Genomic DNA, 20,107 nt, shown 5'->3' on the forward strand with positions numbered 1-20,107 from the left:
CACGAGTACCTAGGTTGTCAAGGACTCGTCTTATTCAATCATACATCACAGGACTTAAAAGACATCTCCAGGCTGAGCTCAAGCTTCATGAAATCACTTCTATAGAGGAAGCAAGACAGAAAGCAACCGCTGCAGAAAAGAAACTTGAAGGGACGTAGTGGCCAAATGTTGAAAGAGTATATTCGAGACGAAGATTTTCCCAAACTACTAACACGAATAATAAAAAATATGTTCCACCACTGCTACGTGAAGGAGGAAAAAATAATTTGGAAATGCAAAGAATGAAAGAAAGTAAATGCAAACATTGTGGCAAAAAATGGGATCCTAAACATAAATGTCCCAAGGGAAAAGAGACCAAGAACACTTATACATGTGAGGCAATCAATCATTCAAATAGTGAAGAATCAGACGTAGAAGAAGTTGAAGATTCTCCACATTTTTCTCCAGAATCAGATAATGAGAATATTCTACAAGTGTCATTATCAGCCATCACGGGTATATCTCAGCCCGAGACATTAAAGGGACATATCAAAAAAAGCAATGTAATGGTTCTAATAGATACAGCAGCACCCACAATTTTTTGGACTCAATATGGCGAAAAGGCTCAACATTTTCGCATATCTCATGCCCAACATGAAAGTCATGGTAGCTGACGGAAAGAAAATTGAAAAAGTAGAGAAATGCGATAAGGTTAAACTGCAGATTCGGGACTACAATCTAGAATCTTCGTTCTACATTGTGCCATTAGGAGGAGTGGATGTGGTCCTTGGTATCCAATGGCTAAAAACCCTAGGGAAGGTTCCAACCCCCTGAGAATCAAATTATATCATCATAACAGATAATGAAATTGATCTGAAAGGGAGCACCAACATATGTGGTGCAGTGTCATCAAATGGTGTGTTGGCTTCAAGATTGGTTAGCAATGAAACACTTGGAGTGTTGGCTTCAAGATTGGTTAGCAATGAAACACTTGAAGTTTAAACACTGATCCAAAACAAAAAAAGGTGTTCCAAGATCTTCCTATGAAGATGTCGCCTGAAAGAGAAATCAAGCACATAATCAAAGTCAAATCAGGGTCAAAACTTGTCAACATCAATCTGTATACGTATACACACCACCAAAAAACTAAAATCGAAAGATTAGTCCAATATCCTTTAAAGTGTGGAATCATTACAAAAAGTAGAAGCCCATACGCTGTTATAGTAATTTTAGTCTGAGAGAATGATGGGTCTTGTTAACACTTGCCACCTGACACACACACCTACCAGTTAGTGAGAAAAGCCTTTAACCCCACAAGGTGTGGTTGGTGGCAAGAACTAGGAGATGGGGTTGCCACCTATTCCCAACTTTGTTTAAGCTATCTCCTAGGTTAGCTAAGCAAAGTGGTCCCTAAAAAAAAACTAAGTTAGAAGGTTCCTAGGAGATGTCAAATTTGGATTAGTTGAGATTGTGAACAAATAAAATGAGCAATATCAAATGAAATAAAATTTAATGACCATCAACTCATGAGATAATGATTAGCATATATAAAATCAGTGCATTTAAATATTGCTTAAAAAAATGAGTAATACTTAATAAAAATGAAAGTGTTTCAAAATGAAACACAAGTAACCCGTCAAATGAAACAAAAGATGTTAGCAAGATACAATATCAATGCAAGATATAGTAGAAATTGCCCCAAAAGGTGCAAAGAGAGACCAATAAGATTGTTAGATTGGAATTGTTGAATTTTAAAAGTTGTAATTTGGTTTGAAATAATAATTGTTGTATTAGATTTAGGTTGTTTAGTGTGTTTGTGTTAAGTTGGTAATACACAATTAAAATAATATTTGAAATATTGAGATGATGAAAGTCCCATAGTTTGTCTAAACATATCAAACATGCGGTGGTGTCATATGCACACTTTTCTTAGCAATAAGAAATAAATCTTCTTGTCACCTACAATATAAGATGTGACCACTATTCGAAGGATGGTTCTTATATTGCCAACAATGGAAACTTTTATAATTCTACATCACCTAATGGACCCACAGATGCATGGAACTTTTGTATTAACTCTCTAGTATGGTATTCACCTAATGTTTTACACTACCAACAAAATAATTTGTCACTTCGAAGGTAAGTGGAACATATTTCCACTCATAAGCAAAGACAACCTTGTTGTTTACAATTATTGATAGGGAACACTAATGGGCATCATTTCGAAATCATTAACCTAGTTTTATCTTTTCATCATTATTTAATAGCAAACCAAAAACATAGACCATGACCCAAAAACACAAATTAAATATTTTTAGTATTCAACCAAAAAAAGCCCACAACCCATTTTTTTAATCCAAATTAAATAGTTTTGAAAAATCCTTAACACAAATCAAAGAGTGTTTTTTATTGGAGTTGGGATTTGAAAAACATTTAGCAATGCATGGAGTTTTTGTATGAACTCTCTAGTATCATATTCACCTAATTTTTTACATGATCAACAAAATAATTTGCCACTTCAAAGGTAAGTGGAACATATTTCCACTCATAAGCAAAGACACCCTTATTGTTTACAATTATGGATAGGCAACACTGATGGGCATCATTTGGAAATCATTTACCAAGGCTCTATCTTTTTATCATTATTTAATAGTAAACCAAAAAACATAACCCGCGACCCAAAAACAAAAACAAAAAAACAAGTTAAATATTTTTAGTATTCAAAAAAAAAAACAAATTAAATATGTTGGTCAAATTTGTATTCATTCTGATGTAAGATCCTTGGATCTAGGATCCATTTCACACCCAAATCCCATGAGGGAGACGGATAAGACATGAGTCTCTCTAACAAATATTGTCTCTACCTTGTGGCTTACAAGTAATGCCATTAAAAACATGGTGGAAAATTGTGTTGTGATTGGGAGGAATTTCTTAGGAAAAATTGGAAGAAAGAAGCAAAAGAATGATCATTAAAAGGAAAGGTTGTAAAAGATATGGAAGAGAGGGTATTTAAAATTATATTGTGTTTAGTGTATTGTCTAATGCTTGGAATATTTAAGTTAATCATTATAAATAGATTAATGTAATTTCTCGTAACAAAAAAAATTGTTATTTTTTCAAAAGCTCAAATCTCGACAAATCCCTAAATAGTAAAATTTTACAAATTTACTGCTTCAGCACCATCTTTATTCCCATATCAATGCTCTTGTCAGCTATTCTTGAAGCAGACCTTCGAGTTTACCCAAATCTCGTGAAGAATAGCCTGGATTTTGTTCTGATGTGGTACTTATGCAGCTCGTTGAAGGCTTGCTTGGGTTTTAGGTACAAGAAATGCTTTTAAAATATATGATCATTCACAAATTCAAAGCATGCAAGGAAGCAATATGGAAATGACTTGCAAAGGAAACAAGTTAGAACTCTACTTGCAAAAAATAAATGAGATGATACTTGCCTAAATAAAGTATTCAATTCAAAACATATTCATAAATAACAAGTACATGGATAATTTGCAAGTAAAATAGTAAAATGTGTTAAGCATGAAATGCACCTAAACTAAAATTTGATGCAATTATCTTGATTACTTTTAATCTAAATGCCTAGTCTAGATGTGACCTTTCTTCCGACTATTTTGAAACAAGTCTCTTATGTGAGTTGTGGAAGGCATCCAAAGAAAGATGGTCGAAGCTATATTAACAATATCTCCCTTGGATTACCCAACACACTCGATGCCTCCAGCGCTGCAAAGACTGTGGCTCTGACGACTACAAGGTCACCGTGTTAACAACATAAGAGGGACTATGTCCCTCAAGTTGACGAAAGAAAAGGGTCCCTAAGAAATGTGTTTCAACCAAGCTTAAGCTTGGAGGTAAATTAATTAAAAATGCAACTATATTAAAATGCTTAATATGTTATGCAAGTAAGACAACAAGTGTTTTGTAAATATGGAAATGCTTCAAGTAAATATGTTCAACAAGATAACTTGGATAGTTGCTCAAAATAATGCAAGTTACATACGCTTCATAAACATGTAAAATTGTAAGTTGAAAGTAATTGCTTTGACAAATGATAAACCAATAACCAACTAAAGCAATGAAGTTTGCAATGTATATACTCGCAAAATGACCAAAAAAATAAATGAACCTGTTGTGAAGCCAACATGAAGCAAATGGTCCCGGATGCGGGTGACATCACTGTCCATGCCGCGAGTTAGAACAGTTATGAGGCATGTGGCTTGTCACATGGGCCTCTGTCAGCCCGGACAAGCCACGCCAAGCCAAGGAGCAGGCTCCTTAAATTCGCCGGAAGGCGATGCAATCAGCAAATTCGCAATGTTTTGCGTGGAGAGGAATGTAGTTAGGCTGTCTAGTCTGGAGCAGGGGAACGACGGGGGAATGTACAGGAGGTTGCAGGCGCCATTCAATGCGCTGCAACATCCGAGGAGCATGGGAGCTATTAAGGTTGCCTCCCTGACCTCTCTGCCGCATACCAGGCTGTTTGAGTGGGTTATTGCTTGGAACAAGGTTTCTGGAGGAATTATAGGTGAGGGAAGCCATAGCCAAATGCCAAGGGAGAGGCTCAGGATGAGCAGTCGCAGAGGAATGGCTAGAGGGCATTCTGCCTCTCAGAGGCCTGAGATTTCTCCAACGTCCTCAGTTGAATTTACCTCTGAGCAAAACAGGCCTCCAGGCCGCAATGCTAGAGGCAATTGGGGCATTCCGGAGTGTGGTCACTCGGAACATCCGGCCATTCGATATAGAATTCCCTGTGCTTTTGCTAATAACACTCTGATAGTGTCGATTACTGTGGAGCATTGTAGCAGTGCTCGTGGGCGCTTGGATACGGTGACTGTCCCGCGGGTCGACATGGAGACTCCCACTGTAGACTTCACGCGTCCGATTCAGACGGATGAAGCTGGCCCCAGCGAACCTGTTCAGAGAAGCCCGTGCCAGGGTAAGGAACCTGCTCAAAGGAGCTCGTGCCAGGGTAAGGAAGCAGCGGAAAAGCTCAAGGGTCCAGCATCTGATGAACCTCACACCACGGATGACGATTAACTCAGCAGTCGCCAAGTCTGGGCAGCAAGGAATGAATTTCTCTGACCTTTTCATTGTCATGATTTTGTATATCTATTATGGAGTTTATGTCTGTAATTTCGGTTCATAGTCTTAGCCCACGCGTCGTTCAACATGTTCACCATGTCGTTTTCCATACACAGCGTGTCGTATTGTGTTCACCTTGTCCAGTAATGCATCCATCGTGTCAGTTTCGGTACTCACCGTGTCATGTAATGAATCCACCGTGTCGATTACTGTATGCTACGTGTCGCTCTTCTATGCAAGGTAGCAATGACTGATATCTTCTCTGAAGGTACAGGGCTTTGGCCCAGATGTAATTTTTGTAATATTTTTGACTTTTTGTAATATAAATAGATCAGTGTTATCGAGAAAAAAAAAAACATGAAGCAAATGGTTAAACTAATTAAATCAACTTTGCTACTTGAAATGAGATGCTTTGCATAAAATGAAATAAATTGCTCCAAAAGTAAAATTCAAAATTGTACTTCAAAGCTAAACTTAAAATGGCAAAGCATAACATGGAAATAAGTAGCAAAAGCAAATTCAAAAAATTAGATTGTGATAGTAAAGTTGTGTTAACTTTAAGGCATGCAAGATGAAAAGTAAGAAAACAAGTGCACGATTCAACCACCCACATATTCCCCCTTTTGAGAAAAGGAGAAAAGGATGCCTTGGTTGAATTCACCCAAGTTCCCACAAAAAAAACTAAGCTTTTATTAGATGTTACAAGGTGAGGAACCTTCCAAGAGATCTCAAGTAAGACTTCAAGAGGAATCTTTACAATGCATGAAGCTTATCAACCTCTAGACCTCCTTGAAATTCAAAATCAGAAAATGACAAAAGTATAATGAGAAAGCTCTCAAGACAAAAGACGTTAAGTGTCTCTTGATGTATCAAAGTTTTGCCTCCAAAGGTGAATGAAATGTTGCACAAGAAGAGGAGTCAATCCTCTTCAAATGCCCACGACCTTGCCAAATTGCGGCCCTCCTCTTAGTCCTCGACCTCCTCAAAAATTTGACTTTGAAAGGAGCTAAGAGGTCCGACAAGAAAAATGTTCGAGTTTGTGTGATCCTTCATTGATGGTCTTATAACCAACACTCTACTTATGGGTTGCAAGATCAAAAAACAAATTAGTGTAGAGAGAATATGAAAACAACTAAATAAAATACAAATAATATACAATAAACCAAATCAAGTGATGGGATTGAACCCCATCACTTGGTTTAGCTTGGAAAAGCTCTCAAATAGCTAATATGAATCAATGAAGCACTATTTAAAAGATTTAAATTTTTTAAATGATTGCATGCATACAAACTATGTCCAAACGAATCCCTGCAAGACACTTTTTTGTAAGATAAACTATGAAAATCCAAATAACAAATGAGAGTTCCTTTGAAAGTGCTTCAAGAGTGGGTTGGTCTCCCAAAGACTTCCCCTCACACTTGATCCAAAAAAAATTCTTTTATAATACTCAAGTCACACATTAGTCCATATAGATTTAGATCAGTAAACAATGAATTGAAACTTCTAAATGTTTGTATGAAAAAACGTAGAACTTTTAACATCTAGAGCCTACTTTCAAATCAAATGTTAATACAAGATAGCTTTGCACTAGCAAGTTCACAAGAATACATGGAAAATGAAATAACTAAAAGCATAGAAACGACTATACCAATAGCTCACATTGCACCATGCTACAAAGGAAGAACACCCATGAATGGACCCCCAAAGTCTTTTTATTGATATTCTTGAAAAGTGTACAAAGTTGCAGCGCTTCCACAAGCACAATAGATACATTGTGAGAGTCTGTGGCTCTATTATATAGAAGTTTGGGAGTCTATCCCAAGGAAAATGGTGAAAAGCCCAAAGCATCTTCATGCAAATTCTAATTTCCCAAGTGGCATCAAGAATCCCTCAAACAAAATCGAATTCCATGATGAAATGACAAGTGTGTATGGGTGGGAACTAATGTGGAAACAATTTCCAATAAAAATCTCTACCAAATATTCTCCCAAATCCTCCCAAATTTGCATTAACTCAACAAATTCGAATTTTCGAATCAAAAGTTGTTGAATTTATGTCAAGAAATTCGATTTCTTTGACTGGGTCATGTATTTACGATGCAAAGTGCCAAATCATCCTCCAACTTGTCTTTTGACTCATGCCTTTGACTTGAGATAATTTCCATGTCATTTTGTCACATGGAGCAATTTATTTCTCTCCATTTAATTTATTTCTGGTTTACTTTATTCCCATATTTCCCACTAAACTTTGAAAAAATGGGTTTTGAGGGTCTAGAACACATTTTTAACCCCTCAAAGTGTCATAGTAGAAAGTTGAGGGTGAGAGGTGTAATTTTTATTACTCACAACCCATACAACTTCTCTAGACATCACTTATTACATTTCATATACAAATTTTATTCCAATTTCCGTCCTACGAGAAATTTTTAAAATTAAAAAATGACCCCTACACCTAATCAAATTCCATGAATTTTTTTGTGTGGTCTAGTATGGTAATATATAATGACCCTAGACACTAGGACTCACCCAAGGCCTCACCATCACGTCGTACTCAGGCTTTAGGGTTATGCTTGGAGGAAAAAACTCAATTAACCAAGTGAAAAAAACCTCCCAGAATAACACTCACTTGATGACGTCCAGGCCACTCAAGCCTATTACATGACTGGACTCCTCGTACTAGTATCACTTTTACATTGTCCCCGCAGGGATTGTGGAATTTGAGTACAACAGAAAATGATGAGAAGAAGTAGAGTTGAAAAACTCTCGTGATATGATGATCTCTAATGGTACAAGCAGCCTTTGCTACATCCTTGGACATGGATTCCTCAAAAAATATTTAGGTGTCACTCTAGTGGTCAACTTTTGGCTCCACATGGGGATGTGTGCTAGATAGGAGGTGATAGTATGCAAGAACTTGGAATCTGCATCCACCAACAAAAGACATATATCAATAACATCCATTCAAAATATCATCATATGAAATCAAGTACAGAAATGAAGAAATGGAAATTTATTATAAGAGCATAAATGACAATTTATACATGAAATGAAACTACTTAAAAGAAATAACAAAGGATAGGGTTAGAAATAAGATGCAAGAGATGCCCCATAGCATCAGATTTCTTCGGTGAAATCCATCTTGAGATCATGCCTACTCACAGGTAGATCCATCAGTTTATTCTTTGATGTGCCCTGTCCAATCTTGGTTATCTTGGGACTTTGACTTGCCCCAATGTTAACCTGTTTGTGGCCATCAAATATGTTGATTTTTAATGTACATTGGACAAGTGGTTTCCCATGGGTTAGTATCTATCTAAGGAAAAGTGTCCAAAATAATTATTTTCCTAAGTGTGACTTTATAAAGTGAAAGTGACTTTATAAGTGGTAAAATAAATGTTAAATTATAAAGCGAAAAGTGACTTTAGACAAAGTACAATGTGGGTACTTTATTTAATGGGCGAGTTAAAAAATAGAAAGTAAGAATTAAATGCACATTTATTCTCATCCCTTGATTTAAATGAATCTAAGCCATTAGATCTTAAGCTTGCCCAAAAGTCATTTAGGGAAACAAAAGGGGGAAAAGAAAAGAGAGACTGCATTCATTCTTCACGAACAAATTGGAAAAAGGAGGTTGAGAGCTAGAGAAAAGTTTTGAAGGAGAAATTTGTTGCAACAAGCTGAAGGAATCATTTTTGGGCAAAGTTGGGCACGGAAACCAAGGCATAGAAGACAGCAAAAGGTACAGTACAAACAGCATTTAAAATTGTGAGTTGCACATCATTCGAGAGAAGTTTTTGAGACAATGAAGGAAAAAATGTACAATCCTTACAGCGGTACAGAAATTTGTACAGTTCGTACAGTACATATTTTTAGCTTCAAGTGGGCAGAGAAATCGAGGCAAAGTGGACACAGTTTTCAAGGAGTTTTGGGCCAAAAAGATAAGTTGTATTTTGTTGTTTTTTTTTGTGTGCAAATGTAATTTTCTTGAACTTGAGAGATACATAAATTTGAAGAGCTCTCTAACAAGTTTTCCCTGGAGAAGATTGAAGGGATTTTGCCTAGGTCTAAGTTGACCAAAAATCTGTGTGCATTTTTATCTGTGTTGCTGGTCTGTTTATGTCCATATTTATTTTCAGCATGTGTTGACAATCCCGTGTGTTTTAATCTAAAAATTTCATTTCCAAAATTTTATATGTTGAAAGTATGTTTATGGGAAAGGGCATTTAACTGAATGAGAGTGATAATGTGAAATTAAAAACGGGTTAGGATTGCAAGGAACCTTTTAGTCATCAAATTTCAACAAAATATACCAAGCCTCTTCCTTTTCCCTTTTCGACTATTGATTTGTTGAGGCTTGATCCTCCTCAAAACTGGTGATTCGTTTTTTATATATTTTTTCGCATTTTTTCTTTTCTTCTTGGTTAGCTGCGATGGAGATGATGATGTAATTACTGTTAACCCTACTACCTTGTCTAGGAAATGTTTTGATGGAAGATTCGAAGTACCCAAGCTTCTTGAGCTATGCCTAATTTCTTCATTTTGAATCTGTTCTATGAGGGGAGAAAGAAAATTTTTTAACACTGCATCACTTCTTGGCTTGTATGACCCATAGATAATCTCATTGTTAGGCTTCCTTGGATCCTCAACATAATATATTTTCTCTAACTCCCGATCAAGTCTAACAAAGGTATTATCTGTCATGGGGATGGTGGCTTATGACGGGTCCATCTGAAGGCTACCACCTAAATCCAATGCCCATCTTTGTTATAGGATTCCCCATGAATCAGGAACATTTATCACAACAATATCCATAGTCATTATTATGTCTTGGTTTGCAGCTAGGAAAACCTGTAAATCTTTAATTATCCCACACTTCAATTCTTTTAAAATCCATTGAACATATGTTGTGATAAGGGCCTAGATACCCTTACATTCAGTTGCTCCATGACTTTCTTGGTCATGATATTTGATGAAGCCCCTGAATCAAGCATGCAGATGTGTAAAAGATGATAATTCACTATCAAAGAAACATAAAATTGTAGATGATCGTTGTTCCCCACATAACAATTCGTATTTTACAATATAATTTCTTCATCTTCTGGTTCATCAATAGGCTTTTCTTCCCTTTGAGTAACTTCAATGGCACTTAGTAACTTTGGCCTTTGAGATGGTATCTTTACAAGCCTGTCACTGGGATAGGAACCTTTCCATTATTCACCCAATTGCCCAAGTCAAAATTTAATTCTGAAGTAGGAGGAGAAAAAAATTGTGATTATTCTAGTTTTGAATATCCCTTCTCTGATAAGTCATCCCTTTGTGTTTTGCCATAGTAAGGATCTATCCAAATGTAGGCTTTTCCCCAAAAATCTTAGTGACTTTATCAAAATTTGCAATCATATTGTCAAACCCAAGATTATTAGGCTTATGGTCAATCTCTTGATTTCATTCAATGGTGTATACTTGATCCTCCATGGATCACACATTGATTTGACCACTTGTTCCTACATGTTCATCTCCTAACATGCTACTTTCCATGATTCTCTTTACATATGGGCTTGTGGCCTCGTCATGAAACTCATCACATGGCCTACAAAAAGGGGAATTTGATCTACCATGTTGGTGGATTCCAATGGATTTGGAGAACTAGAATCTTGTGGAGGGTCTTTATTCTCTTGCCATCTATCATTTGGCCTAGGTTGGAATCTTTGTTGTTGTGATATTTCCATGCCCACGAACCTATGTTGCATGGCTTGCATCTCTTTAGTGTGATTTGCTTCCACAGCCTTGATGAGTTGAGTTAATACTTTGATAGGATCATGTGTACTCTCTTCCTTGGGCTTCCCTTTGGAGTCATTAGATTTTGATGGCCCTCTATCGAAACCAGGAATTTTAGACTTTCCTGATTGCTTTCTAGCCCTTCAAATTTTCAAGGCTTCAGTTTGATCTACACCCAATTTTGCAGGCTCTTTCCACCTCAACTCATAAGCAGTGTCAACACCAAAAGCATCCAAATATGAGCACAAAAGAAACTCAGCAAGAGGTTTAACAGTAGCAAACATGTTTTTCACCAAATCATTAAATCTCTTGTTAAATTTCTCCATGGTTTCATTTCCATCCTTCTTCATATTGCTAATAGCATTGATCAAGTGCCTATTCTCTTTCTTCTCTCCAAACTTTTCCAAAAAACATTTATGATGGCTTGTAACGAGTCATATGAGTTAGCAAGTTGCTCAGTGAGCCAATCAAGAGCATCCTCTTCTAGAGAGAGAACTAAAAGTCTCATGTTTAAATCCTCATAGTTAACGGTGTTACACCATTTAAAAATGCAATCATTAAAGTTTTTTACATGTGATGTAGCACTAATGGCATTGTTACCTTGAAAAGAAGGCAACTTTTCAATAGCCTTGTCAGGGATATTGTTAGGATAGCCATTTATGTTAGCAAAATTACAAGGAGCAAAAAGATCATTCATGATGCTAAGCTCTGCTTGTTCTTGAAAAAACAAATGAATATCAGAAATAGACTCTTGCCCAAGTCTAGCAAGAGGTCTACTATGAGAAAGTTTATTTAACCTCTATAAAACACCATTTCAAGCCCAAGAGTGGGGCTAACTAGACCACTTGGATTTCTCCTAGTAGAAACTCGCAAAAGTTGAATTAAAAGGAGTCACCACTTGAGCAAGAATCTAATCCTAAAGTCCAATATGTTAAAACCCAAAATTAGTCAATTTTCTAGGTACAAGCAGACTTGTCCCCAGCAACGCCGCCAAAAATGTTAAACACTTGCCGCCTGACATACACACCTACCAATTAGGGAGAAAATCCTTTAACCCCACAAGGTGTGGTTGGTGGCGAGGACTAAAAGTTGGGGTTGTCTCTTATTCCCAACTATCTTCGTTTAAGCTATCTCCTAGGTTAGCTAAGGGAGGTGATCCCTAAAAGGAAAACTGAGTTAGAAGGTTTCTAGGAGATGTCAAATATGGATTAGTTGAGATTGTGAGCAAAGAAAATGAGCAACATGGAATGAAATAAACTTTAATGACCATCAACTCATGAGATAATGATTAGCATATATAAAACCAGTGCCTTCAAATATTTCTTAAAAAAAATGAGTAATACATCCTCAATAAAAATGAAAGTGTTTCAAAATGAAACAAAAGTAACTCTCCCAAATGAAACAAAGGATGTTAGTAAGATACAATATCAATGCAAGATATAAAATATGCTTTCAAATAATGCATTTAAAATATATGATCATTCACAAATTCAAACCATGTGAGGAAACAATATAGAAATGACTTGCAAAGGAAACAAGTTAGAACTCTACTTGCAAAAAGTAAATGAGATGATACTTGTCTAAATAAAGTATTTAATTCAAAATATATTCATAAATGACAAATATATGGATAATTTGCAAGTAAAATAGTAAAATGTGTTAGCATGAATTTGATAACCTAAAATTTGATGCAATTATCTTGGTTACTTTTAATCTAAATGCATAGTCTAGATGTGACCTTTCTTCCCACTATTTTGAAACAAGTCTCTTATGTGAGTTGTGGAAGGCGTCCAAAGAAAGACAGATGAAACTATATTAACACCATCTCCCTTGGATTACCCAACACTCACGATGCCTCTGATGCTACAGAGACTGTGGCTCTGACAACTGCATGGTCACCGTATTAACAACATAAGAGGGTCTATGTCTCTCAAGTTGATGAAAGAAAGGGGTCCCTACGAAATGTCTTTCAAACAAACCTATGCTTAGAGTTAAATTAATTAAAAATGCAACTATATTAAAATGCTTAATATGCTATGCAAGTAAGACTATAAGTGCTTTGTAAAAATGGAAATGCTTCGAGTAAATATGTTCAACAAGATAACTTGGATAGTTGCTCAAAATAATGCAAGATACATAAGCTTCATAAACATGTAAGATTGTAAGTTGAAAGTAATTGCCTTGACAAATGATAAACCAATAACCAACTAAAGAAATTAATCTTGCAATCTATATACTTGCAAAATAACTAAAAAATAAATGAGCATGTAAATAATGAGCCTATTGTGAGGCCAACATGAAGCAAATTGTTAAACTAACCAAATCAACTTTGCTACTTGAAATGAGATGCTTTGCATAAAATGAAATAAATTGCTCCAAAAGTAAAATTCAAAATTGTACTTCAAAGCAAAACTTGAAATGGCAAAGCATAAAATGGAAATAAGTAGCAAAAGCAAATTCAGAAAATTAGATTGTGATAGTGAGGTTGTGTTAATTTTAAGGCATGCAAGATGAAAATTAAGAAAACAAGTGCAAGATCAAACCACCCACATGTTCCTCATTTTGAAAAAAAAGGAGAAAATGATGCCTTGGGTGAAAACCCAAGCTCCCACAAGAAAAACTAAGCTTTTATTAGATATTACAAGATGAGAAACCTTCTAAGAGGTCTCAAGTAAAACTTCAACATGGATCTTTACAATGCATGAAACTTATCAAACTCTAGATCTCCTTCTTGAAATTCAAAACCAGAAAACGAAGAAACTACAACGAGAAAGCTCTCAAGATTAAAAAAGTTAAGTGTCTCTTGATGTATCAAAGCTTGGCCTCCAAAGGTGAACGAAATGTTGCACAAGAGAATGAGCCAATCCTCCTCAAATGCCCATGGCCTTGCCAAATTGCAACCCTCCACTTAGTCCTCGGCCTCCTCAAAAATTCGACTTTGAAAAGGGTAGAGAGGTCTTACAAAAAAAATGTTCGAGTTTATGTGATCCTTCCTTGATGCTCTCATCACCAACACTCTACCTATGGGTTGCAATATCAAGAAACAAATTAATGCAGACGAAATATGGAAACAACTAAATGAAATACAAATAATATAAAAGAAACCAAATCAAGTGATGGGATTGAACCCCATCACTTGGTTTAACTTGGAAAAACTCTCAAATAGCTAATATGAATCAATGAAGCACTATTTAAAATATTTAAATTTTTTAAATGATTGCATGCATACAAACTATGTCCAAAAGAATCTCTACAAGACACTTTTGTAGGATAAACTACGAAAAGCACAAATGAGAGTTCCTTTGAAGGTGCTTCAAAAGGGGGTTGGTCTCCCAAAGACTTCCCCTCACGCTTGATCCAAAAAGAATTCTTCTACAATACTCAAGTCACACATTAGTCCATGTAGATTTAGATAAGTAAACAATGAATTGAAACTTCTAGAAATTTGTTTGAAAATAAACTAAAACTTTCAACATCTAGAGCCTATTTTCAAATCAAATGCTAAAACAAGAGAGATTTGCACTAGCAAGTTCACAAGAATACATGGAAAATGAAATAACTTGGCATACAAAATATTATACCAATAGCTCACAATGCACCATGCTCCAAAGGAAGAACACCCATGAATGGACCCCAAAAGTCTTTTTATTGATATTCTTGAAAAGTGTACAAAGTAGCAACGCTTCCGCAAGCACAATAGCTAGTAAACAATGGATACATAGTGAGAACCCACAGCTCTATTATATAGAAGTTTGGGAGCCAATCCCAAGGCAAATGGTGACAATCCCAAACCAACTTCATGCAAATTCGAATTTCCCAAGTGGCATCAAGAATCTCTCAAGCAAAATCGAATTCCATGATGAAATGACAAGTGTATATGGGTCGGAACCAATGTGGAGACAATTTCCCATAAAAATCTCTGCCAAATATTCTCCCAAATCCTCCCAATTGTGCATTAACTCCACAAATTCGAATTTCTTAGTCAAAAGTCGCTGCATTTATGTCAAGAAATTCAATTTCCTTGAGTGGGCCATGTATTTATGATGCAAGGTGTCAAATCATCATCCAACTTGTTCTTTGACTTATTCCTTTGACTTGAGATAATGTCCAAGTCATTTTGTCACATCGAGCAATTTATTTCTCTCCATTTAATTTATTTTTGGTTTAATTTATTGCTAGATTTCCCACTAAACTTAGGGAAAGTGGATTTTGAGGGTCTAAAACACACCCTCAAAGTGTGTCATAGTGGAAAGTTGAGGGTGAGAGTTGTAATTTTTACTACTCATACCCCATACAACTTCTCTAGACATCACTTATTACATTTCATACACAAATTTTATTCCAATTTCCGCCCTGCAAGAAATTTTAAAAAGTTAAAAATGGCCCCCTAGACCTAATCAAATTCTACGAAATTTTTTGCGTGATCTAGTATGGTAATATACAATGATCCTAGACACTAGGACTCACCCAAGGCTTCACCATCAAGCCGTACTCTGGCTTTAGGGTTATGCTTGGAGGAAAAAACTCAGTTAATTATTAAGTCCTCGTGAGGAGATGATAATTAACCAAGTGAAAAAAACCTCCCAGAGTAATACTCACATGATGACAACGTCCCAAGCCACCCAGGCCTGTTACATGACTCGACTCCTCATACTTGTATCACTTTTACAATGTCCCGACAGGGATTGTGGAATTTGAGTACAACTAAACATGATGAGAAGAAGAAGTAGAGTTGAAAAACTCTGGTGATATGATGATCTTTGATGGTACAAGCAACCTTTGGTACATCCTTGGGCATGGATTCTTCAAAAAATCTTTAGGTTCCAGTCTAGTGGTCAACAGGTCCTTTAGATTATGCGTAGATTATCGAGGACTGAACAAGCTAACGATTAAGGATAAGTTTATGATTCCCTTTATAGATGAGATGCTAGATGAACATCATGGAACCCAGTACTTTTCAAAATCAGACTTGACATCGGGATACAGCCAAATCAAAATAAGGCTAGAGGACATAGAAAAGACTGTTTTTCGAACACACAAAGGACATTATGAATTTAAGGTAATGCCATTCGGGTTAACTAATGCTGCAGCAACCTTCCAAGCCACAATGTATGAGGTATTTCGTCTGTATCTAAGGAAGTTTGTGTTAGTGTTCTTTGACGATATTCTAATCTATAGTAAAACATGGAAAGATCATCTACAACATCTGGAGCAAGTTCTCACTATATTACAACATCAATTCTATGCAATTATGTCCAAGTACACCTTCCGAAAAGAACAAGTAGAGTACCTCGGACACATAATATTAAAGGAAGGAGTAAAGGTAGATCCTAATAAGATCAAAGCTATAAAAGAATGGTCTGCTCCCTCTGTACTGCAGCGCCCTCTCAATATGCTATAACATTTGTACTGCAGCTCCCTCTCAATATGTTGCCTCTAGCACTGCCACTGCTAAATGTTGCACTACAACTGAGTTACCGAGAAGTAGGTAACTAACTTCTCCCAAATACTAACATCCCAGTCAGTCTGGAAACCTCGTGATGTTGAAGCTGCCTCTGTTGCTAACCTGTGCTCCCTCTGTTGCCACTGCGTTGCTGCAAACACTTTTGTGCCTCTCACACTATTGCAACCTCTGTTGTGCTGCTACAGACTTCTGCACTCTAGCCTTGCCTTGCTGCTCCACCACACTTTGCTCCACCCAACATCTGTCATCATGCTACTGTTGTTAAGGGCTCCCGTAGCCGGATATGATCCAAGAGTCTGGGCACCTCAAGGATCTTGCCCCTAGTATGTAGTCCTCCTGACTACAACTCGATGTCTTCCCACCTCTTTACTAGAGGTGCATGAGCACTCATGGCACAATCGTCATCAGTTTCGACCTCTTTCTCCACCTTAATTGGAGCTGCCTTTGAATCGGAAGCCTCTCCCTTGTTTTTCTTCCTGGGAAACTGGGATGCATAACGTCCCAGCTCCCCACAATGGAAGCACCTAACCTTGGAGATGTCTTTCTTCTTCCTCTTCCCTTATTGTCCCGTAGATGCTAGAGTCGCATCCTCCTCCTCTTTCTTGATTCGTCCTCCCTTGCAACTACTCCCCGCCTTAGTCATCCTCCTGATCTCCTCCTAGTGAAGAGCTGCCCATATCTACTCCCAACCGGGAAGACCAACCCTGCCCAAAATACTTTGGACAAATGTCTCCCACTCCTCGTAGACTGCATTCAAGGCAGTCCCGACCATAAATTCTGGACTCGCTGTACTAGTCGTGAATCTCTTGCAACCTCAAAAGGAATGGGTCTATCTGCTCTCCCTTTTGCATCTGATATGACCGCAGTTGATTCTCCAATAGCATCTTCTGCTGCACGGAAGAGCCTTGGTATAAGGTGGTCAGGGTGTCCCACAACCCCTTTGTTGTGTTCTTCTCAGCAATATGTGGTATGACATGATCTTTGACCCCGTCTAGGATCATGCACTTCGCCCTTGCCATTGCATCCTCATACTTCTCGTTCTCAGCTGGGTCAACTGGGATAGCCACGGTTTTCAAAGCATAGTCCTTGATGCGATGTTGATCCAGGACTGTCAGGATCCTGGCCTTCCAGATGACAAAGTTGGAAGCCCCGTCCAACCTGTGTTGATCCCTTAGTCCGTTCACTGCCTTTTCAGCTCCTCCTGAATTCCCTCTGAGTTTTGACTCCCCTCTTGGAAATCTCCCTCTAAGTCTATATTTCCCTTCTGGAAATCTTTTGGCCAACTGTCGTACTGCTCCTCTCCAATCCTCCTTGCAACTGCAACTCGAATCTGGATCCCTTCGCTAAAAATTCATCGAGTTAGTGACTCCCTCAACCTTGGTCCTGCCTCCTTAGACAATGTTCTTCTTTGACAGAACAACTTCCCACCAGCTCCACAAATCACAGTCTGTCCATAGCTCCCCAAGCCCAGCAACTGAAGAAATTGAGCCTTTCAGGGTTTGCGCAATCCCGGCAAAGGTTGAATCTACTCCTCCTGGCCACAGCGTCGATCCTTCCCAGCTAAGAAATATGACCGAGCACTGCGTAGGTTTGAATTGCCCCTCTTTGCCTCTGCACTGACCCTCCTCCTCGCTCGAAATGATGACGCAGGCTCTACGTCACTTCCTCTCTTGTTGCTTCAGCTCTGGAACAACACTGTCTCTCGGGACAGCTGCTACTACTGCAAATTTCATATTTTTGCTAGTGCCTTCAGTCCTCCTGTGATCTACAATGCTCTGATACCATGTTGAAATTTCTAAGTCTGAGACATTAGAAATCCCTACTACATTATCTGGTTTATTATCTCCTACTTGTTCTTTCCATTAACAATTTATTTATAAATATAAATATCGAAATAAACACAAACGCAGCTTAACACATATATAGATCAGCAACTGAAATAACTGAGACAATCACACAAGGGACACCGTTATTTTTGGACAAACGTCCTCGGAAAATCCAATGCGGGAAAACCGGTGCAACAGATATGAGGGTTTTATTATTATGCAGTTTCTGAATACAACTAGGGTGCCAAAAATGGCTCACCCTTCAGAGAATTTCCTTGGTAGAAGTACTTCTCCTCGGAGACAGATATTCCGACTAATCAGCAACCGGATGATTGATCCCACAGCAACTTCGACAATTCTTTAGCTAGACAGCGAAAGCTTATCCAAGCTTCTCTTTGGAACTGCGTAACCCTTTTCTTCTCTGTGTCTGCTTCTCAGCTCCCAGTCTGCCCCCACAAAAATCTCTTAGCGCTACCACTTCAACCTAGCGTCAGCTCTACTAGCCTCTACTGCCTCTACGTCAGCCTCTTAGCCTTCTATGTCTTCTGCACTGGCCCACTCAACCTCTGCGTCAGTCGTGGCTGCCTCTGCATCAACCTTCCAAGGCTCTGCGCTGTCTCTCCGACACTTTCTTTGCCTCTCTGATATGTATTCTCGGCCTTCTGTCGAACTGCCCCTCGCTACAACAGATCACTAACTCGATTTCTCAGCAAACCCTGCCCCAGAAAATCGAATTCTTGATCAACTTGGTGTGTCTCCAACTAAACCTCAATCCTCCTCTTATATTTTTCTTGTTGACAATTCAACGGTCAAAATTAAGTCCCTAATCAACAACTAAAATTAGATTTGGCTTGATCCTCGTCATTTAGAACTTTCTCACCCATTTTATATTAATACACATTAATATTTTAATTTTCCTAAGTTTAAACTTAGGAACCCCATTAAAAATATTAATTATTTTAATATCTCTCCATCCAAGTGGAATTTCCCCAAACGATTTCTGGGTTGTGGAGATCTTATGTGCCTTAGCCTCTCTACCAATTTTCATGGCTAGAGCACATCCGATGCTACCACAAATCAACAACTTTATCCCTGGCAATGGTGCCAAAATGTTACTACCTAAGCTAGCATCTAAGTGGAAAGTCACAATACAAGGATAACCCCCTTGGCCTCTTGAGAGCTAGCCAAAAGTGAGGGGCAAGTTGAATTGAGGTAACAATGATATAACTCCCATCCATTACCCCAAAGTGGCACCCATGGATTGGGCTTTTCCATTTAGATGATAGTTTAGGCAATAACACAATATATGTATTTCTAGCTTCAAAAAAAACGTCCCATATAATAATAATAATAATAATCTAATTCTCAGGTTGTAGCTTAGTCAGACACCATATTGAAGTATGAGACCCCCTTGCTTGTGGGACAAGGACCCCCCTTCATGTAGTGAATTGACTGCTTAGTGTATAGAGAATACATACCCTACTCCCTACGGATTCAAACTTATGACCTCCAGGGAGGAAATACTTCTTTACCAAAAGAAAAATCTGGATATGCCTCAAATACCTCCTACCAAAGTTTGCATGCTCTCAAATCAATATTTTTGCATGAGCATCCAAAGTTCAAACTGTAATACGTGCTCTTTAAAAGAAATTCCATGCAAAACAAATATTAACATATTGCAGCTCTTTGGTTGCACATACACTTGGCAATTTCCTCCGAAATATAGACTAATAAAACACAAATAGGTTCCATCTTCCAGAAGGACAGGCAGCACAACACATATGAGAGCACATTTGAACAGAAAACAGGAGTATGAAGTAGATCAATTGCCAACATGCAGACACTCAGATAGGGTTGTAGGACAGCATAGACGCATTTTCGTCTTCTTGAATGAATGATGGGCAAGGCCATCTTTGAAGCATTTCCCTTGTAACAAGCAATAATGAAGAAAAGGCACGAGCATTGCAG

The 20,107-nt window shown here is 37.7% G+C and overlaps 1 protein-coding gene across 2 annotated transcripts in view; it reads right to left on the reverse strand.

Moving 5' to 3' along the window:
• Nucleotides 1-20,107, reverse strand: part of SKB1 (SHK1 binding protein 1) — a 238,743-nt gene that overhangs the window by 172,369 nt on the left and 46,267 nt on the right. The gene's annotated exons all lie outside the window — the stretch shown is intronic.

Source organism: Pinus tabuliformis, chromosome 9 (assembly GCF_031772625.1).
Source record: "Pinus tabuliformis cultivar Carrire ecotype Pingquan chromosome 9, CPIR1, whole genome shotgun sequence".
NCBI lineage: Eukaryota > Viridiplantae > Streptophyta > Pinopsida > Pinales > Pinaceae > Pinus > Pinus tabuliformis.